The sequence below is a fragment of the Schistocerca americana genome, chromosome 4 (assembly GCF_021461395.2).
Source record: "Schistocerca americana isolate TAMUIC-IGC-003095 chromosome 4, iqSchAmer2.1, whole genome shotgun sequence".
Lineage (NCBI taxonomy): Eukaryota > Metazoa > Arthropoda > Insecta > Orthoptera > Acrididae > Schistocerca > Schistocerca americana.
In genome coordinates, this window is record NC_060122.1 from 190,017,521 (window position 1) to 190,027,485 (window position 9,965).

Consider the following 9,965-nt stretch of genomic DNA (forward strand, 5'->3'; position numbering starts at 1 on the left):
AGTTTCAACAACATTAAGCAAATGCACAAAATGTGAACACATTTCTCAAATTACAGAAAAGGATCGTAAGAATAATAATCAAATGCCACACCTTATAGCATCTGATAGGTGCCTCATTGCATGTCTCCATTTGACTGGGAAGTTGAATCGCAAAATCCACATTTGTGGAGCATTTGCATCTGACATTTCGACTGTATCTGAAGGGTAGCATACTCGATGGTGATAGCCGTACTGTATATATTGTCGTACTGTGCACAGACGCTAAGGGGGATAGCCGTATTGCCATACTGTCCACACAGCACATCGTAACAAAATCTGCGCCTGCGAGCTAAGAACACCTAATGGACAAGTGTAAATCCATAAACCTGCAATTACTCTCTTTTTTGAAATAGTTATATATTTCACGAATCCGTTTTCGATTCTTTTGAGGCTCATCTTACAGGAGGCTACACAGCTATTTGAAAGCGTAACCCTGTGTGCTGTCTCAGTGACAAGAAGATAGAACATTCATTAATCCTTCACCATGAGTGTTGCTTATATGTCGATTTCTATCTAAAACTAAGTTTTGTACTAAGTGCAAGAGTATGGGCGGCTTTTGTTGTTAACATCAACTGTCTGCTTCCATTGTAACGGACAGTCGGTACCACTTCAGACACTTTTGCAGAATAAGTATGCGTATACACTAATGGCGAAATTTTGCCAGCCTCCAGCATATGTTACACAACTGTTACATGTTACAAAGGTCTTCACACGAAGATCTCACACAGGCCACTTTGCTCAGAGATATTATTCGTTTTTGTCTGTACTTGTTAAAGTCGTTGACTGGAAAAATACATTGATCATAACTAGCATTAACTTGAAACCCTAGGAGCAAAATAATACAAACTTATAGTATTTGCAGTGAACTGCAGCTGTTTGTATAACCGTGAACTTTATATTTAAAAAAAGAAAAAAATTCAAATGAACTGCTGACTTTTTAAAGTTCTTACATTAACAGGACCTGGAAAATTAGTGAAGCCACAGTCCATTTGTTTCAGCTAAAGGTAATATGTATAAATTTATTGATTTATTTTAGACATATAGTGCATAAAGTATTCTGTGGTAGCATGTTTGTGTTGCTATCAATGTAGATAGGTTGTAAATGAAAAGGGGGGGGGGAGAGAAATTGGCGTAAGGAAGACTGAGAGAGGAGCAGGATTTGTCGATTGATTACATGATTTGAAGTCTTCCAAATTCTGAAGGAAAATTTCTCATTTCAGTTTGGTTATTGAGTTGGTCGACAGGTGCTGTATTTTTGTGAATGAAGATTTAGATTTCTTCAAGAGAGTCAAGTAGCATGTCTTTGTTGGCAAGATGAAGTGTTTCGAGGTTCTGCTCTATACTGTTTACAGAATGATTAGCGAGATGTGAGGCAGAGGTGGGTTTGTTCAAGTTGTTAAAATGGAGTGCATCGAATTGTTCCTTAAATCTTCTAGTAAAGCTTCTTCCAATTAGTCCAATGCAGAATCTTGGATATGAGTTGCAAATGTATCTGTACACAGCTGACTTTTGATCCTGTTCTATAACGGTTTTGGTGCTATTATTTTATTATTTGTTTTATTTTGGTGAAGAATTAAATTTTTGTATTGTATGTCTTGGAGAGTTTGGCAGTCTGCTGAAAAATCTCCATTAGTAAAGGCAGGCTTAAAAGTGCGATCTTTTTGTTCGTGAGTGGTGTTCAGTAACTGCTTGGTTTCATATTTTTATATGTGTAAGTTTAAGACTTATAACAGGACTGTAGCCATTACTGGACACTTATTTAATATCGATTTATTTTTGTCTATCGCTTGTGTCCATTCCAGGATTAAGCACATGATTGGTCATGATTCTGAAGAATGATTTCTTATGTTGGTCTCGATGGCAAGAAATGTTATCCATGGTGATACTGGTGCTTGCTGGAGTACTGAAAATTTGGAAGTGACCTTCCACATCAGCCGACGTTACGTCGCCATATTTTTTTCCCTGTGGTGTTTTCTTAAAGAAATGTGTATGAAAAGTACCACGTACTAGACAGAATGTGGTAGGATATGTTAGAAATGCTTGTACACAAACTACAAGAGGGATGATTTTAAGTTACGTACATAAATTTCAACATAAATTAAATATGTATCAGAATCGAACGTCGCCGATATCAGCGTTTTTAAAAAAATTACGTTCATTGTGAGGGTCAGGAGGACTCCTGAAATCCAACTGCACGATGAGAGCTGACAGCTGTTATGTCTACATGATTTTTCCTCCATCACGCTAAAAGTAGTTTATTGACTAAGCTTTGAAATGCCTAACAATAAATATTTACTCTGAAATCAAATTGGTTGAAAAACTTCCATTTTAACAAAAATGCAAATAGTTCACATAAAAATTTTTACATTTACGAATGCATGGTTTCACAGTGAAATCCAATAATAAAATACTCTCGGATATCAAGCTGTGCAAAGCGGTTAAATACCCATAAACTTTCGGCATAGATATCCTCTACCATTGTCAAATCAAGCACTTGACAATGGCGGAGAGGGGGTCTGCTAGAACCTCATGGTCACTTAACGACTTGCTGCTGCTTTAAATCCGAGAGTCGTTCATTAAAAATTTCACGTTTTCATCGCAAATGCAATTTTATGTGTGGTAATATTGGTGGTTGTTCATTTCCTGAAATGCTTTGAGCTGGAACCTATGAACTCATAAGGATCGTGAAGATTACATTATCACACAACTACTTCCTATTCATCAACAAGTTTTACATTCAGGCGTTGAGGGCTTGCTATCAGTCAAACAATATACATTAACAAATTTGGAAACAACTGTTTTAGATCCGAAACCCAACTAAAAATTAAGCTACTTTAATGCGAACGCTATGTTGATAACACTCTCATTATGTTCAACGGAACACAAAAGGATTAGAATATATTGCCAAGGAACTTAATACTTTACACCATTCACTATAGAACAAGAAACACTAGATGGCATTCACTATCTTGATTTATAAATCTCAAATAAAAATCAGAAATATAACATTCAAAAGGACACAAATGATCAATAAAAGAAAGAGAAATTATTAAATCAATTTCCTCCAGCGATGGGTACAATCCTGCTGTAATAGATATATCAACCCATACAACAAAATAAAACCATCCAGTTGCTTAACAAGCATCCACAAACAAGAAGACCACATTTGTAAGCCTGCAGTTCCTAGCGAAGATTTCTCAGCATATTACCAACCTCTTAGAGACATACAACATAATAATAAAATTCTTCACATACAATAAGACACAGCATAAAATAATACACAGTACCAAAACCAATATACAACAGGATCAAACGTCAGGTGTATACGCACTCATTTGAAACTTATCTCCAAGCTTCTACGTTGGACAAGCTGGTAGAAGCTTCACAACAATATTTAAAGAGCACATAGATGCCACGCCTTCCTAACGATTTAAACAAATCCAGGTTTTCCTCACGTCTACCCCAAAACAATCATTCTGTAAGCACTATGAAACAGAACCTCCAAACATTTCATCTTGCTAACAAAGACATGATACTTGACCTTCTCGAATAAATCGAAATGTTTATGAACACAAATACAGCGTCTGACTATTTGCTCAGTGACCAAAGTGAAGTGAGAAATCAATTTTCCCTTCAGAAGTTCAGATGCTTACTTGTACGAAACAGGTAATCAACCAAACCAGCCCCCTCCCAACACCCATCCCCCCAGTCCCCACACCCTTCTATTCCTCTCCTTACAGTCTAACTACATTGACGTCAAAGCAAATATCCAACCACAAAAAAAATTCTCTACTAAATGCCTAAAAGTAGAAGCCCTCTCCTCCTAAATTAAATCAACGTCTTGATACATTATCTTCAGCTTAAACGAACGGAATCTACCTTTACTAATTTTCCAGATAATGTTAATGTGAGAACTGAAATAAATGAGCTGTTCATTTGAATTTTTGTTCTTCTTTTTTAAATATAAATTTCGGTCATACAAACAGCTGACGTTCACTACAAACACTATAGCTTTGTATTATTTCGCTCCTGGAGATCTATGTGAATGCCAGTTTTTATTAATGTATTAATGTATTTGCCCCTCCAACAATTTTAATCAGTGCAGACAAAAACGAACACTATCTCTGAGCAATGTAGGCCTATCACAAATCTTTATGTGAAGATCCTTGTAACAAGAACCAGTTGTAGAGCACATGCTGGAGGCTGGAAAATTTTTGTTTTTACAGTGTATACGGATACATATTTTGTAAAAGTAACTGAAGTGGAATCGATTGTCAATCTCAATGGAAGCAGATAGTTGGATATTAACAATTAAAGTCGCCCATACTGTACAAAACTCAACTCTGGATCGAAAACGACATATAAGCAATACTCATGGCGATGAATAAAGGATGTTCCATCTTGTTGTCACTGAGCCAGCAGACAGGATTACGCTTTGAAATAGTTATGTAAGATCCTGTAAACCGTCCGACGATGAGCCTTAGAACCTTAGAAGGTTCTAAAACCGGTTCATGGAATAAACAACTATTTGGAACAGTGACTGGTTGCAGTTTTATATAATTATGTTGAATGAACAGTCACGAATTATTAATCATCCGTAGTGGATTAGCTTAGCAAGTAATGAAGTGCCTACAACATTCTGTATCATCCGCCACCTTCTATCAGAGACTAGCAGAAGACGGAGTATGGAATTACCGTCCCATGCGCAGTTCTGCTCTATCTCTGATGACCACTGTCGATCAGTGGGACTCTGACCCGTGGAGAGCTGCCTTCTTTTAACGTCTGGTGTCATTATGTCGGAAGCCATTTGAGATTACTTCACGGCTGAGGGAAACCTGGCAGCACAACGGAGCTTCACGACCATCCAGCATCCTGGTGTGTTACTTCTCGTGCGACAGTATCATGCTACCTTTCTGAAAAGGAAAATGTTCGGACGCACATTGCACGTGACTCCTCGAACTGTCTCCTTGATGTTGAAGTTATTCCGAGGTCAGCATGCTCCACAAATCTGTGCCCGCCAGAACATATTTAGGACCAGCTATGACGTCATTTCGGTTGCAGTGCTCGCAGTGCCGTTATCCAAAGTAAATAGACCCAATTATAACAGTAGTGTGCTAGTTTGCCTCAGGAGAGGATACGAAGACTTGATGTCATACTTTCCGATGTAACTAGTGGATTCATCGAGGCCAGAGGACACACCGATAAATGAGATCACAGTGTCCAGTTCTTTGTGAATTTGATTCGATTTATCAATCACTGAAATCATATCATTTACCCTTTCATCCAGTGAAGGTTCATTTTGTTTCCCCCTTCAGTGTGCTTCAGGTTTATGTCAAACCTCTGTATGATAGGTTCATCCATGTAATCATACAGTGCAATCCCAAGTTGACACTGAGCATCTGCTTCACTGAGTTCGCAGATTTTGCCTACCACTTACGTCGCCCTATCTCCAGTCATCAATTGGTCGTATCATTTTATACATATGTTAATTACGTAGTAATACTATATTTTTCCATTAATGAAAAATTCATATTGATATTTGAAGAAGGTGTGTGTTGTAACCCGATGTTGAGGACGCAAGACGTATGACGCAAGCGTGTTCCCGCGGTTTTTATAGAGTTTCAGTATCGTCAGCTTCAGCATGACGGCTTGGTGCGCCTTCCCAGATCTCAGCGTAAGTTAAGGTACTATGGAACTGCGTTAAGATTACCTTTATTTACAGACTGTGTCCGAAATTATATCTTCCTGTAAAAAGTGAATCCGAACTATTTGAACACATTCAACACTCGACAATTCTCTGAAGCCCAACTTCTTCATAATACAATGTGTTTGCGTCTACCTCACCTTTTAATATTTCCCAAAGATAAAAACCACGTGGATTTAGATCTGGATAGCCGAGGAGGCAAAACAACTATTATATCATCAAAAACATTTTGAAAATCTGGAATTAGGTGGATTTTCATTGGTATGCATGAAATAACAACAGGCTTTTCAGTAGTTTTTCTTTCTTCCAAAATATTTTGCGGTACATCGTCCGCATACCTGTCAAAAGTTATGGTTTGTAGGGAACAATCGGTCGAATACATCTCGTCGTACTAATTACACACTAAATCATTCTGAATCTCTTGATGTAGTTGACATTACAGGATCAGCCTCTATGTAGTGAACAGACTACAACAGCCTGTTACAATACTGACAGTGAGCAGCACTATCAGAGCTGGTCATTGATGTTTTAATTTGTGGGATTGTAAGAAGTTATTTGAGCTTTGGACATATCGCCACTTTTTGCATGGTAGTGCACTTTAATGTGCAACAACCAATATGCTCACCACTACTCCAGAATGTAACTAATAAGATACTTCCAGAATGAGATTTTCACTCTGCAGCGGAGTGTGCGCTGGTATGAAACTTCCTGGCAGATTAAAACTGTGTGCCCGACCGAGACTCGAACTCGGGACCTTTGCCTTTCGCGGGCAAGTGCTCTACCAACTGAGCTACCGAAGCACGACTCACGGCCGGTACTCACAGCTTTACTTCTGCCAGTATCTCGTAAAGCTGTGAGTACCGGGCGTGAGTCGTGCTTCGGTAGCTCAGTTGGTAGAGCACTTGCCCGCGAAAGGCAAAGGTCCCGAGTTCGAGTCTCGGTCGGGCACACAGTTTTAATCTGCCAGGAAGTTTCATATCAGCGCACACTCCGCTGCAGAGTGAAAATCTCATTCTGGAAACATCCCCCAGGCTGTGGCTAAGCCATGTCTCCGCTATATCCTTTCTTTCAGGAGTGCTAGTTCTGCAAGGTTCGCAGGAGAGCTTCTGTAAAGTTTGGAAGGTAGGACACGAGATACCGGCAGAAGTAAAGCTGTGAGTACCGGGCGTGAGTCGTGCTTCGGTAGCTCAGTTGGTAGAGCACTTGCCCGCGGAAGGCAAAGGTCCCGAGTTCGAGTCTCGGTCGGGCACACAGATTTAATCTGCCAGGAAGTTTAATAAGATACTGTTGAATTTGATGAGAGATATCTGTGACGTGATGAAAGTTTGAGTGTCCAAACAATTCAAACCTTATTCAAGTTACATATGCGGAATCTTAGTATTATAACCCCCAAACTTCCTATTCAATGCACAAGGAAACATCGGGCTTAAGCCAATACTGCCACTTATCACTCACGTATGGGATAAAGGATCACAGACTGTGGATTTTCGTCACGGGTATTGATTACACAAAGATATTCATAGAAATAACTGCTCTCATCAGTCTGTAAGGGGTACGGTGACATGCAGGTAAGATCAGTACTACACTACTGAAAATCGGTTGGCTAGCAGCTTTCATCTGCCCCATGTTGGTGGCGACATAAATGAGACACCACGAAAATTGCATCAGTTTCAACCATGATCGTTCGAGCCGTCTCTCACAGTGCCAAGAAAATTAATGCAAGGATAAAATGCAACTGTCAGTATCTACGAACCACATGATAAAATACCTACTTCTTTTGGAGTGTGCTGGTTGACAAAATAATTTCATGAAGATTTTATATAATGTCCGAAAACATCTCTAGAAATAATTTCGGTTTGGGATTTTGATCAAATCAACCAAGCACACAAGCCATGGGCGTCTCCACGTGTCATAAGCGACTTGAAATACTGCCTAGTGTCGCGGGCGACTCATCGAGAAGATAGTACAGCTCACTGCAAGAATGTAACCACCATTGGCGTAATTTAAACTGAGGTAGGAACACAGTGGAATGATCGAAGTGATCTGAATTATGTGGGATTATACGAGACTGACTAAAATAACCTATAATGGACCAAAAAAGGAAACCTGATATAATAGCTTTTTGAGTACGTTACCGCATCATGTCATAAAAACTACTGCTGGTAAAACGAACATTTCGGCTGCGGTTACTATTGCCTTTTGGTGTACTGGTGGTCGAAACATTGGTTTCAGCAGTAATAGCTTTTAAAACATGATGCGATGCTATACACAAAAAACTTTCGTGTCAACTGACTTTTGCTGCACAGGTTTACACCAGCATAAAAGAAAACTCGGCTTAAAGGCATAAAAAATAGTTTCATAAGAGCGAAAATCTTATAAAATCGTTAGTCAAATGAATATTTAACCTGTGCACACGGGTAAACACAGTTGTATTCTCAGATACTCACTGAAGAAATGCTAAGAACTAAAAATCACTAAACACTGAAAAATAATCCACAAACAACTGATTAAATTGTTGGAAAGTGGAAAGGACTACGAAATCACTGACTGCACCTATCTAACCTTACATCGTAACATTATCAACTCTTTCGAACGTTCACACCAAAGCAGAAACTTACCGACGCTACAAGCACTTCCCATACTTTCACGGAATACACTATGTGATAAAAAGACACACCCAATTTTTCATATTTGGTGTAATGTGCTTCCACTTGCTGCCAGGTATTCTATATCAGCGACCTCAGAGTCATTAGACATCATGCGGCGCTCCGCAACTCACGAACTTCGAACGTGGTCTGGTGATTGGGTATCACTTGTGTCACACGTCTGTACGCGCGATTTCCCCGCTCCTAAACATTCCTTGGTCCATTGTTTCCGATGTGATGGTGAAATGGAAACGTGAAGGGACACGGACAGCACGAAAGTGAACAGGCCGACCTCGTCTGTTGACTTACAGAGAGAGTCGACAGTTGAAGAGGGTCTAAATGTGTAAAAGGCAGACATCGATGCAGATAATCACACAGAAATTCCAAACTCCATCAGGATTCACAGCAAGTACTATGGCAGTTGGACGAGAGGTGAGAAAACTTCATGATCAAGTGGCTCCTCGTAAGCCACACATAACGCCGGTAAATGCCAAACGTCTCCTCGATTAGGGTGACGAGCGTAAACATTGGACGATTGAACAGTGGAAAAACGTTGTGTGATGTGACGAATCACGGCACTCAATGCGGCGATCCGATGGTAGGGTGCGGGTATGGCGAATGCCCGGTGAACGTCATCTGAAAGCGTGTGTAGCGTCAACAGTGAAATTCAGACGTGGTGGTGTATTGGTGTGGTCATGTTTTTCATGGAGGGGCTTGCACCCCTTGTGGTTTTGCGTGGCACTATTATAGCACAGGCCTACATTGATGTTTTAAGTACCTTCTTTCTTCCCTCTGCTGTATATCAATTCAGGGATGGCAACTGCATGTTTCAACACGATGGACCACCTGTACATAATGCACGGCCTGTGACGGAGTGGTTACACGACAATTATGTCCCTGTAATGGACTGGTCTGCACTGAGTCCTGACCTGAATCCTATAGAACACCTTTGGGATGATTTCGAACGCCGACTTCGTGCCAGGCCTCACCGAGTGACATCGATACCTCTCCTCAGTGTGGCAGCTCGTGAAGAATGGGCTGCCATTCCCCAAGAATCCTTCCAGCACCTTAACGTGTGCCTGCTATAGTGGAAGCTGTCATCAAGGCTAAGGGCCGTCAACACCATATTGAATTTGAGCGTTACCGATGCAGGGCGCCAGAAACTTGTAAGTCATTTTCAGCCAGGTGTCCGGATACTTTTGATCACCTAGTGAATGACGAAGATTACCGATGGTAATGACAGCTGAGTGACCACTTGTACTCGGCAACGCGGATGGGACACGTTTCCATTGACTTACACGTGTGCTGAGGGTTTGCAGTGCGAACAATTCCGATGCAATCCGCTTACCACCATAGTTGGACGAAATTTATTCGAATGACGGATAACGAATAGAGATAAAAATTGTTATTCATTATTCGTGAATCACAAATTGTATTCGAAGCATTTTGAAATTACACGCAAAAACATTAATCGCATCATTTGCGAATAAAATGCGTTACGAATAATGTATATCTCTGAAATCGAATCATATTTATTGCTCCAATACTTTGTAGTTTATTAAAGGGATATACTTTTG

General features: G+C 40.1%; 1 non-coding gene across 1 annotated transcript; it reads left to right on the forward strand.

The window, feature by feature from the left end:
• Positions 1 to 6,918: 6,918 nt before the first annotated feature.
• Trnap-cgg lies at positions 6,919 to 6,993 on the forward strand. The gene has a single exon. It is a non-coding gene; the product is annotated as a tRNA-Pro (tRNA).
• The last annotated feature ends 2,972 nt before the right edge of the window (positions 6,994 to 9,965 follow it).